The sequence below is a fragment of the Sabethes cyaneus genome, chromosome 1, assembly GCF_943734655.1.
Source record: "Sabethes cyaneus chromosome 1, idSabCyanKW18_F2, whole genome shotgun sequence".
Classification (NCBI taxonomy): domain Eukaryota; kingdom Metazoa; phylum Arthropoda; class Insecta; order Diptera; family Culicidae; genus Sabethes; species Sabethes cyaneus.
This window is the reverse complement of record NC_071353.1, coordinates 145361757-145374748: the sequence shown is the minus strand read 5'-3', so window position 1 is coordinate 145374748 and position 12992 is coordinate 145361757. Positions and strand designations below refer to the sequence as shown.

General features: G+C 41.2%; 1 protein-coding gene across 5 annotated transcripts in view; it reads right to left on the bottom strand.

Annotated features, from left to right (window-relative positions):
• LOC128741621 (mannosyl-oligosaccharide alpha-1,2-mannosidase IA) overlaps nt 1-12992 on the bottom strand; it is a 72546-nt gene that overhangs the window by 21218 nt on the left and 38336 nt on the right. The window contains exon 1 of one of the 5 annotated variants that reach the window (XM_053837602.1): nt 5543-5765. The exons of the other annotated variants lie outside the window; for them this stretch is intronic. The gene's annotated coding sequence lies outside the window, so the exon portion shown is untranslated. Of the gene's footprint in view, nt 1-5542; nt 5766-12992 lie in introns of those variants that run through there. 5 annotated transcript variants of the gene reach the window in all.

The window sequence follows — 12992 nt, the reverse complement described above, 5'->3', positions numbered from 1 at the left end:
TCACCATCTTTTCTTTGATTGTTCGTCAAATTATCGTTGACTCTTCGCCGCATTTTTCACATCTCTTTGTTGCCTTTTCTTCTGATTCGTCGTCTTTTTGCCTTCCCTCAGTCGTGTTTTTGTTTTCTTCTCATGGTCTTTTTGCTTGTTGTTGTTTTGGAGTCATTTCGCCGTAATTTAGCAGCTCTTCTTATGCTTTATATCATCTTTTATTCTGTTCGTTGTCAAAAAATAAAAATGTTGTCTTACCGTCGTTCTTTTGTTGTCTTCATTTCATATTCTTCATTTTCTCGTCGTTTTTCTTGCATGGTTTATCGTTTGTTTAACGCTGTCTGTTTAACGTGCGTCTCTTCGCCGTTTTCATCATATTTGTTTTTGTCGCGATTTGAGCGTATTTTCGTCGTTCTTCATCGTATTTTTACGTTATTTCCATTGTATTTTTATGTGTTTTTGTCAACTTTTCATCACATTTTCGTTATATTTCCACTATTTTGTTAATATTTTTTTTAAAACAGTGGTTCTACAATTGATGAAGGGACGCTAGGGGAAAGTAATGAAGAATTTTTAAATGGAGGGGAAAGAGTGTAAAGTTGAGGGGGGAGGGGAGGGGTTTATTGGTAGCTGCGCTTAACAAGTTGTCGTTGAGACTCCGACCACCTTTTGTTCAATGCTGGAAGGTGGCTATAATCCGAGATTATAACCGGATTTGAACGCACAACACCCGCCAGGGAATGTGGCTCGCTGGTACTTGTACCTTTGAACCATAGAGGCGGTGGACAAGAGGAGACTGCTCAACCCCCCTTTTAAGCCAGCGACTTGGGTTGAGTTATTTTAGACACCAGATTGTGCCTCTTCCTCCGTCTATTGTAGAAACCACCGACCGAGAACTGGCGAAATGACGACACTATGCAGGCCCTTGCGACTTACAAGGTACTGCGTGTGACGTTGTTCGACTGTCAGCGTGTTAGCCGCGATTCTCAGTGCGGGTTCTCGGGGAAAGGCTCATTTCAAGGTCAAGACTAATACACGAGGTTTGGCCACTATTTTGTCGCCATCTCTTCGCTGTCTTTTCTTCGTATCAGTCATCTTTTCATTGCGTTTTGAAGGCTTGAATGTCCAATAATTTTATGAAAAGCACTTCCGCTTTTTCTATTCTCGATTCAACATATACTATTCGCCAACCCTATCGATAATGCATCCATTGGCTCTGTCAGGAACATAACCTCATTGTGAACATCGGAATTCGTTCAAAAATTGGATAGAATTGAACATTAAGTGTGGCCGATTTAGCGGGTATAGGATAACCGGAGACGCCGGGAAGTATTCAAAATAATATCACCATGAAAAGAGAATAGTTTAAAGTAATGTTAGTTGCATTCGAAGCAGCAGAAGGTGATATTTCGCACTTTTCCATTGCACACGATATTCGTATATTCAGCAATGCTATGAAGCATGAATGCATGTGGCTGATTAGACAGAGGCAAATTAAACCATTCGCTTTTCAGTTTTCTCATCATAAACTCGTTTACCAATGCTCGGTGCACATATTCATTTTGCGAATTTTCCAACCTCTGCTGAAAAAAGACGAGACAGAGAAACGATGTAAAGATGGCGAGAAAACGATGAAATGAGTCGAAAGCAGCAACAAAAAACACGTCCGAAAATGACGCAAGAAAAAATGACTACGCAAATGGCAAAAAGACACCGTAGAAAGTAACAAAACTGTAAAAAACAGACATTAAAAAACAAAAAAACGGTGAGCAGAAGACGAAATTACAATGAAATATCTAAATGCTTAGATGGCTAAAAGACCATGACAAAACTAAGCAACCAAACTAAGCTAGAGAGTTGACAAAAAGACGACGAAAAGATTGCATATGGAAGACAAAAGACAACGAAGACGCAGCCAAAAGACAGAAGAAAACAACGTACAAGTGATGACAAGTAGGCGAAATGACGATATGACAAAAGTACGATGAAAAGATTGCGAAGAAAAAACGCCAAAAAAGCGATAAAAACGATAAAAACAGTGAAAAGAAATGCAAAAAATGAGGACAAATAGTAGAATCAATATGTATATAGAATGCCAGTGTCGCTGTTTTTCTACAGGACTCCTTGTGGTAAACATGATGCTAACAATCTGTATCAAGTCTGTGAATCGGGAACTTCATTGTCAAAGTTACTTATTGTTATTTATCTGTTCTTTGTCTGTGCGCTGGTAAGTGCTGTCATCAGTGCGCTCATCGCTGTGTTTTCATGCCAGTGAAATGTTTTTAAACGTTCTTTTTCTTTTCGTCCGGATGAATTGAATTCCACAACTGAGCCCTTTTGCACCGGTTTTTTCAGAAATTCGAAGCAAGCGAAGTTTCTAATCACATTACTTGGCAGCCATATTTGAAATTTTAAACTGGTTGTCAAAGTTTGACAATCAGATTCCGCTTTTGATGAATCTCAGGCACACACATATAGGTATATATAATGTAAATACATTATCTGAACATGTGTGATGTTTACCACGCGCACTGCAGCGACACTGGCATTCTATATATATTGATTATACTGGACAAATAGACCGTCAAAACCAGTGAGAGAAACCAAAAACGTCACAAAACATCAAAAAATGACAAAAGTCTGGCAACGGTGTAGAACAGTCGAAATGGAACAAAAGCAAACATTATTTGATCGATTAAATTTTTGCAAATCTGCACTGGAAAAGAAGCAGGGACAACAGTATCATCCGCTATTAATTTAGATGTGTTTATATGTCATCGTATACATTGGCAGTACTTTGCTATTAAAACGTAATTACTACTTCGGTCACTCGGGAACTAAATGAAATTTTTTCATGTTTCATCTTAAATAACAATCACATTGTTTCTCTTTTCAAGGAAGCATTAAACATGGCCCACCATCTTTTTGGCTCGGTTAACAAAAAAGCGAAAAATATTAAACTGATTAGGCCTATTGACAATTAAGTATAATAAAATAAATATTACATGGATTACGTTTTGAATAAACGTTTGCTTCCATCGTCAAAAAACACTACAAGAATGCATCATACTGCTTTCAGCAAGATTCTGTACCGTCTCACCAGGCGAAAGCTACAAAGGCCTGGTGTGGGGACAATTTTCCGGATTCTATTTCTACGGAAGAGTGATCTGCCTCTGCACCTGATTTAATTAAATCTTCTCGACTTCTATGCGTGGAGTTCATGCCAGGCAAGCTAGAGAGCATCAAAGGATTGACTGTGGATACTTTTTTCAAGCAACGTTCGCAAATTTGGGATGAAATGCCTCAGGATATCACGCGCCAGTTGTGACGCTTTTCAACAACGATTGCGACTTGTAATTAAAGCAAAAAGAGGAAGATTTGAATTGGACTAGTTTATGACAAAAGTTATGGCTATACTTTACACGGATTACATTAAAATCTATTCAATCGTCTTATTTTTGGTTATCTTTACTGACTGATATTTCTATTTACCCTGTAGAAATTTTCAGAATAAATGCGTCGAAGACCAAATACATGAAAGGAAGAGGCTCAAAAGAAACAAACGCGCGTCTCCCACGGACGGTAACCGTTGACGGCGACAAACTAGAAGTGGTACAGGAGTTCGTGTATTTGGGATCGCTGGTGACCGCGGACAACAACACTAGTAAGGAGATCCAGCGGCGCATCCAAGCGGGAAATCGAGCCTACTTTGCCCTTCGTAAAACGCTACGATCAGGAAGCATACGCCGTCGCACGAAGCTAACAATGTACAAAACCCTTATTAGACCGGTAGTTCTTTAGGGACTTGAAGCCGTGACGCTGCTCCTTGGCGTGTTCGTGCGGAAAGTGCTGCGGACGATATTTGGCGGAGTACAAACGGAAAGCGGAGAGTGGCAGAGGCGTATGGTGGGCCGAACACATCGTAAGAATGGCGGAGGACAGTGCGACGAAAATGGTCCTCTTCAACAACCCCAACGGCACCAGGAACAGGGAGGCCCAACGTGCACGATGGCTCGACCAGGTCGAAAGCGATTTGCGACTACTGAGACGACTAGGAAATTGGCGACGAGTGGCCCAAGACCGAGTTGAATGGAGACTAGTGCTTGAAACAGCACGAGCCACTCCGGCTCTATGCTGAAGAAGAGGAAGAAGTCGTGGCCGGACGTGACTGAACAGCAGGCAATCATCCAGAAGCAGCGGCTGAAGGTTCTGGTGGAAAACATCTTTCCGGCGAAATGCGACGTCGTGGTCATCATGGATAACGAGACCTAATTGACGGTGGACGGCAACAACTGACAGGGGATCGCGTACTTTACGTTCCTCACCAAGAAGCTAATAAGGGAAGACGTCAAATATATCTACCACACCAAGCTCCCGAAGAAGGTCCCGAAGAAGATCCTTCTGATAGCTGACGATCAGCGAGAAGAGAATGTCCACACCGCTGTTTTTTCTTTCGGGGCTTACGGGGAACGGCGAGATATACAGTACAGAGTGCCTGCTTGAAGTTGCTGCCTTCATCAAAAAGTATCACGCGAAGAAAAATGCAGTATTTAAGTCAGACTTGACCTCGACCCATTTCGGCAAGAGATTACAGCCAATAATATCGTATCAGAAACTTCGTGGCAGCTGATCGCCAAAGCCACGAAAGAGCTGAAGAATATATCGACATCCATCCATCTTTACATCGGCCATGATTAAGGGTCTGGCCATCTTACGTAAGACCGCTCAGCAGGGCGTCGAAACTTTTTTGTAGAAGGCTTAATAAACTATTCGAAATTAGTTCATTTTTTAAATGCATTCCACAAAAAGAAGCGCACAAAACTCTTTTTGTTAGCTCAAATCAAAATTGTATACGAAAGCAGAATAACGGTATTCATATTTGACCAGTGTCTTACAATTTACTGGGCTTTATACAAATCTATTTTCACTGCGATTTATAAACAGTTTTAAGAGTATGAACCAGGATCACTACAAATACATGCCAGACTGTTGAAAGGCACTTAATTATTAAGGTTATCATGAATGCTCGAAGCAGTTTCATAAGCTTAGAACATTATCATCTCATCCACTTGACCCGCGTAAACAGAATGATGTACGAAACCTTTCACAAAGTTCAACACAGAACAGGGTCGTATCCACACGTCCACGCTACTAAGCGCAACAAAGAACACCACCGTCAGCATAAAGTGGGTCATATTAGGCACAACACAGCGCAACATTCTAAGGTCACGATGGCGCAAAGACACGGAAATCTGCTGCGTCCGTCATTGTGTCGTTGTCGTTGTAGTCGCGGATGCGGACGACTGACCAGGCAGCCAACCCAACGTTCTAGAGTATTTCTTCTTCACGTTCACTATAGACACAATCGAATCGCACTGTGTTTGCCTGTGCAAATGGAACACACTCTCAGCCGGCATTCAGCACCGACGTTAATAACCGGTCCAGCTCCGAAAGCTAATCAAATTTCTACGCGGACTGAACTGGTGGTACACACTTTCCCCCACTCGATAATCCCGTTTCTTTCGATCCGAAGTAGCACAGCGCTGTTTACCAAGATCAGACAACCATCCGGAAACCATACATGCTTGACGAGAGCGCGTTCACGGTCAAGAAGAACTTCAATTCGGATCACGCGGACACCGGTGAACGGTAGCACCACCAGCGTGCGGTGCTGCAGCAATTGTCGCGATCGCGTGCGCTCTGCGCTTAGGAGGCCTTTGACCTTGGACCCGGCGTTTCTACCGCGCGCACGAATAAGTAGTGGTTGAAAACGGAAAACGGTGCCTTAACGAAGCTTACGAAACCGATCCGTCGCCGGACACGATCGACTCAAGACTGGCAGGCTCAGCATGACTACGAACTGCGACTGGACTCGCCCGCAGCCAAGCCAGCTGATCGAGGGGCGCTTCACCATCATCGCATCGCGTCGCTCTCTTCGCAATCACTGCGAAGCGAAGTGCCGCCGCCATTCGCTGCCGGCTTATTTAACTGAACCGAACTGGAGGAGGACAAGTAGCGAAAATTGAGAGAGTGACTTTGAAGCTGTGCAAAGCATGATAAGGATTCGTGTTTTTTTGCTGGAGATTAATGAGAGAAGCTTGAGCTGGTGCTATCGGGCATCCTGAAAGTTTGGTTTTCTACTTGCAAGGATTTTGCTTGCATTGAAGAAGTGTAGATGAATTGCATAATATCAAAGTAATCGATCAATGCATCTGTCGATGTTATAATCATCCGCCATAGACATATTAATTGCAACCGGATGGTGGCGCACAACTTGAGTGTCATTCACTGTAATAATCACAACCCTTTTGCCGTGCAAAACTGCGCTCAAGCAAGAAGGCCACCATGATTAGCACACTGCCGCTATCGACCGGCAGTACTCATATCTCTGAAGCCCGCGGATCGGATTCTACAAAAGGGTAAAGTGATCTTGTATCATCAATCAACGTCAACATTTAGAACTAATTTTGTTGTTTATCAATCAACCCAAGTCGGTGAAATCAAACTCAAACGTTGAATGCATTTGAGAAAAATCTCACGACAGATGAAGTTGAAATTTTGAGGTGAATGTACACCTCAAAGAAAAAAATGAGGTAATCCTAAAACCAGTCCGCAAGCTTAGTAGAGCACCACCAGCTGACAGTTAACCAGGCTTCTTGCGACATCATGCTGCTGCTGCTGCTCGATCTACCCTCAAAGATTTCGTTCGACAAATTGGTTAAGTTGCCCCTAATTTATGTTTATTTTTAGATAGGCAGTTGTTTTTTAGCTTCGAAGGGCGCTAGCAAGCGATAATTACTGACCATTAGAAGCAACTATTGGGTCAAAAAACGTGTGTTGAATGATTACAGCAACATGTTTCAATAAATCATGCATTAAAAGTGAAATAATCAAAAATGTCGAAGACCACTTGCCCTCCGCTTTATTAGCTGCTATGTTTATTAACTGGCAGAGAGCTTCGCACCTGTTTACAGCCCACTCTCTGTCTGCATCAAAAGATAAACTTGTTTATTATTATAGCCGTCGCACAAGCAAACCGGTAACTGCTTATTATTATGTATTGTCATGACGACGGTATCAATAAGTAGGTAGGTAGTTGGTTCATATTGGTTTCGCAGCGGAAGCGGCGAAAAACCAGTTTGCAAAGACAGTGTACGGTAAATCTCGTGTAGGTATTTAAGAAGACCGCATAAACGATTGCGGAAATAAACCGTGTTTGTAGGAAACGGGGCTTGAAAACTAGCGGTTTTTGACGAGAGTAGTTTGACATGCTTTGTCAGTATCTACCTACTTAGTTGTTTATCGTCGTGGTTTAATACCTTAAGGCACAGACACAATGCATACGGATTTTACTACGTTGAGGCAATTTGACAGTTTTTCCATGGGTTTTCTGTCAAATATCCGCAACGTAGTAAAATCCGTATGCATTGTGTCTGGGCCTTTATTCATTCGGAAACTGCGGTTGCGGAAAAAATTCCTGGCAGAAATTGACCTACACTGCACGTGCTTGCAGAACATTGCACAACTAACCTCTGACGGTGTAGTAAGCAACAAACAAGAAATCGAGAACAAATCGGCTTATCGTTGCAGGTTGCAATTTTCAAATCAAAACAAAATGTGTGTGTATTAGGGTGACAGCATGGATAGGTTCATGAATTGAGAAAAATCGTTGAATTAGGCCAAGTAACAGAAAACATTCGTTCGGGACTACGGAATATTCCAAGGAAACAAATCGAACTAGAAATAATACCTAATTGCATTAAATACTTTGATATCAAAGAGAACGAAGAAAACATGGACCTCCCAGAAAACGCATTCAGCGCATCCAGTTTTACTCCTGGCAGTATTCTTTTATCTGTCAGCCCATGGACATGACTGCTGAGTTGCTGGCAGTGTTTATTTTTCTCAGTTTTCTACCCATCAATACAATTCATTCATGAATTACAGTGATATTGCTCGTCCAACCTATCAGTAAATTTTCTTGCTCTTGACTGATATTTTAGTTATCATAGTTTAGTTTTTAAGCTACCTGCTTTTTAAAATCGACCAAAATCTGGTTGAAGGAAACTAATTAAAAATTTGGAACAATATTAAGGATTGTTGTAGTATATATCGTTTGCCGTTGTCGGCAGTTAAAAATCAGTGAACAATTTACATATGATTTCATTCACTATGAATGAACTATGAAAGAATGTAGAAAACAATAGGGACATGAACACAAGTGATTCGTTCGAATCGTTAGTTTCAGTTTGGCAATGCTGAATTCAATTCATCTGTACTAGAAACAGCAAAGAATGAGCAGTAGCGAAGCAAAGCCTAGGTGCTACATTCCGTTATCGAAACTTGACCTTCTGTTTTTATACGACAGACTTCGCAGCCAGCTGTGAGAGTACAGGACAATTGCAGGGCCAGTTGCTACGATCCTATTGACTCTAACAGCCTCTCCCAGCCGAGATTCGAACATACGACGACTGGCTTATTCGACCAGCATCATACCTCGAAGCCAACTGGGAGAACCGGAGGAATGAGCAGTATATTGCACCAATCAGGCGTATTGCAGAAATTGAATATGAGATATTTACTGATTTTTACAGTCGTTAGGAGTATATTTACTAATACTAATAAAGTAGTATTAATAAATACTCTCTGAAAATAAATTGGAAATGCAAACTATCAAAAACATTCGTTTAAATAATATACCGATAATTTTTGAAACCACACAGCTTGGCTACAAATTGAAGTATTTCCAGGTATGACCGCAGGAGTAGTAGAAGAGCAATTTTGGGCCGCATTCTAGCCAAAAGTTCGGCTCGAATGTCTTCTTCTACCAGCATAGAGCCAGGTTGGCTCTTGGTTGCCGTATCAAGCATTCCTCTCCACTGTACTCGATCTTGGGCTACTCGTCGCCAATCCATTGAGCGTCTCGACACATGCAAGTCGGCTTCAATCTGGTCGAGTCAGTGATCAGACATCCTCAATACACGAACTCATCGATCACTTGCATTTCATCGCCGTGAAAAGTAACTGCCGTGGGAGGCAAACGTTGTTGTCCTGAAGCCTTTTCCTACCATACAATACTCGCTCTAGGGTAGCTTTGATCCAATTACCACGTGACACGTGCCGCGTTAGTTTGTCCAGAAAACCGTACTCGTGCATTATAGATATAACTGTTTGCGCTCGACTGTATATCGTATGCCGTCTTGAAATTCACGAAAATATATGGGCACGTAGTACTTCCGACATTTCTGGAGAAGTTGCCGAACTGTAACAATGTGATCTGTGGTAGCACGAGCCCCTATAAGGCTCGCCTGGTACTGCCCTACGAATTCTCTTGCTATTGGGGATCGACTACATAACAAAATCTGGGATAGCCAGTGAAGGGCAGCGTTGTCCAGCATAGTGCCACAGGACCAATGGCCGAATCACGAAAGGCTGAATCACAAAAGGCCGAAACACGAATGGCCGAACGTCATATTCGGCCGAAAATATTTACGGCCTTCAACCTGCACAAACGTTGGGTACATTCCTGCCCTTACTCGCTACCTCTCGTCCGGACTTAACTAAGAGATAATGCCAAATAGTCAGTAAGCCTAGGAAAATGCACGCGCCTAAATACTTAATAGAAGTGGTTTCTGCGGGGGGGCTGTGCATCCTTCCCCCCGGGTGCACACTCGCGGCCTCCGACCGTCTCGCCCTAAATCATCTAGATTTGCTACTGACACTGTAAATCGGTCTCGCGGTCTCAACGTAAGTCATTTGCGCTTAGAGGAAGAAAGATTCAATCATCTATCCTGTATAGTAAATAGTTATGTTGGTTATTTTGTTTTTGTTTGATTTAAGTTTTTTATTGACTGCTTGCCAATTCACGTAAGGTTTATTTCTAATTTTCATCATTTGTTGGATGGATTTAAGGGGACATAAAAGACTAATTTTTTTCAAAAAGTCATAAATTTTTTATTTTAGATTTTGATTCTGCAGTCTTTTCCACTTATTTTGATACTAATTTTGTAATGATCCGACCACGGGAAGTGGCCGAAAAATGATCGAACACATAAGCATTTCAGTGCGGTGTGGAACAACCTCGCCGGAATAAAACGCTGCTCCTGTAAAACCATGATTTTCAAACTTTATGTACCTTTTTCTTAGAAACTACACAACGTATCGGAACAAACTTTTTTTTATTTTGTTGGTAGAAGCTTGGCAAAGACTTTTATAACTTTTGAGCTTTGTAAACGAAACACAGCCAGAGAAAAAGAAAAAAGGAAGACAAATTTTAAATTTATTCAGCCATCTTTTTTCCTTCTTTTTCTTTTTTCTCAAGCTGTGTGTAGTTTACAAAACTCAAAAGTTATAAAAGTCTTTGCCAAGCTTCTACAAATAAAACAAAAAAAAGTTTGTTCCAATACGTTACGCAGTTTCTAAGAAAAAGGTACATAAAGTTTGAAAATCGTGGTTTTACAGGAGCAGCGTTTTATTCCGGCAAGGTTGTTCCACACCACACTGGAATGCTTATGTGTTCGATCGTTTTTCGGCCACTTCCCGTGGTCGGATCATTACAAAATTAGTATCAAAATAAGTGGAAAAAACTGCAGAATCAAAATCTGAAATAAAAAATTTACGACTTTCCCAAAAAAAAATTAGTCGTTTATGTCCCCGCTGAATACTCCAAAAGTTCTTGTGCTGATTTGACTAAAACACCTTCCGATCCGTGAACTTTAAAATCACTGAAAAGCGATTATTAAAGCATATTATTGAAATTATGCAACTGACTTTATTTGCTTAAATTCGTCGTACCGTTTTAAAATCCGTCCATCAAAATTTTTCGTCGTCCGAACTAACAATCACAACCATATTTACGAAGCTATCGCGCATGTATTTGTGTAGGACGGCATGACAAATGTTATTCTACAAAATTTCTGCAGGTCAGGCAAGTTTTCATGGCTGTAGAATAACGACAATGGCTTGCATGAGTTATTTTCATTTATGAATGACGGAAATTAAAACGATTAGTCGACATTTTCTTGTTCGTCGCAGGAAAAAACGTAGGAAATTTGGCTAGTAGATTATAAATAGATCTCAGCTCACTTTGATTGATCGCGTATGATAGACAGCTAACTAAAATATTAGGGAATAGCTAATTTTGCATCGTGTGTCATAAAAATGCTGAAATTTTTAATAATTGGTGTAGGATAGGACGGGAATAGGCAATTACGACGAAGCAGCAACATACCCTATTTATTGTATGGTTATTTAGGCATTCCGAAAAAAATCGGCCAAACAAAATTTCGGCTTTCTGTGACTCTTGTTCAATTTTGGCCATTCGTGACTCGGCCATTTGCGTTTCGGCCATTCGGTACCAGCCCATGATGAACATACGCGGGAGAGCGACGCTACAAGACAGACTGATTAGAAACAAAGAGCATGAAAGGAAAATATGAGCATAACTGGTAATGAAATGTATTTCAAAATATCCAGGAGATAAACCCGATTAGCTTTAGATTAACTTGTTCACTTCCGCTCCAAAGATGTGTATGGGTCAAATGACCAAGGGTCATCACAAGTAATAAAAAAACGGGAGGATGTCGAAATAGGAAAAGATTGCTTTGTTTCTCTTGCGTTACTTATAGAATTTTACAGAGCGGCGAAAAAAGATGTGCAAGTTGCTGGTGACAAAAAAGGAGAGGTATCTGTTTAAAATGTCGTTAATAAAATGAAAAAAGAGAGGGGTGGTGCCTAAAATGGGTAAAAATAAATAATGAATGGTGGTGTTGATTAAATGGATAAAATGAGCCAGTGCTGGTGCAAGTAATTGATATGGGCATAAACAGTTCGCTCACTGTATAGCAATACTGCAAAACGACATCATAATAAATCAAAAATACTGGTCGTAGTGATAATGTTCACTTAAAAAAACCGAGTCTGGCTTGACAAGCGAGTGGTCGTGGGTTCGAATCTTAGTAAAATCAGGCCATTCGATGTTAAGTGAAGTGTGTCCAATGAAAAGCCACAATGAAAGCCTCTTGCCAGGGCAAGTTATAAGAGTGGTACTTGCTTGAGGTGCAAATGAAACCTCTTGTTCAAGGGCAAATTATAGCTTGTTCCGCTTCCTGGATCTAGGAACGAGATTGGTAATGCATAAGTAGTAAGGAACCCATACATACACACATACACTTCCTCACTCTGTGCTGAACTCTGCTTTACCAACCATGAAGCCTTTAACCGGGACTGGTTATAAGAATGAGACTTGCTCGAGGTGCGAATGAAGCCTCTTGTCCAAGGACAAATTGTCACTAGTCTCCGCACTTCCTGGCTCTAGAGCTAGATTGGTTGAAAAGTAGTAAGAAGCGTGGGAGGGAAAAAGGGATGAAAACACTCCGACACTTTAAGCACGGATAATATTCAGTTCGCTCACTCTATAGCGATACTGCAATAACAACGAAGTGCGGAACAACACCTGGATAAGATCACAATAGATCAAAATGCTGGTCGTAGTGATAATATCCACTTAAAAAAAAATGTCTACACAAAAAACGGATATGGGATATAAACGAGTGAGTGGAACGGTGGGATGTTTGTTTTCAGTGTGGGAGTGGTTTGGAATAGTTGGAGGTGAAATGAAGGGTAATAGTTAAATGTGGATGGGTGGATGAAAGACACACAGAAACTGAGATAACGAGAGAGAGAGAGAGAGAGAGAGAGAGAAACGACAGAAAACAACGAAGAAAGGAGAAACGAGAACGAGAAAGAGAGCAAGGAGAGGGGAGATAGAGAGGAGCGCGACACAGTAGAGACCGAAACTGAAGGGAGCGAACGTCTCATTGATGACCAGAGGTCTCGGATTTGGATGACCAAGCATCTCAAAAAGTGTGAGCGAAAAGCAAAGCTTTGGTACTACATTTCGCAACCGGAATTTAAACTTCTGTTTTTTTATTCAACAGTCTTCGAAGCCGGCTGTTAGAGAACAGGACAATTGCGGGGCTAGCGCTACGATCCTATTGACT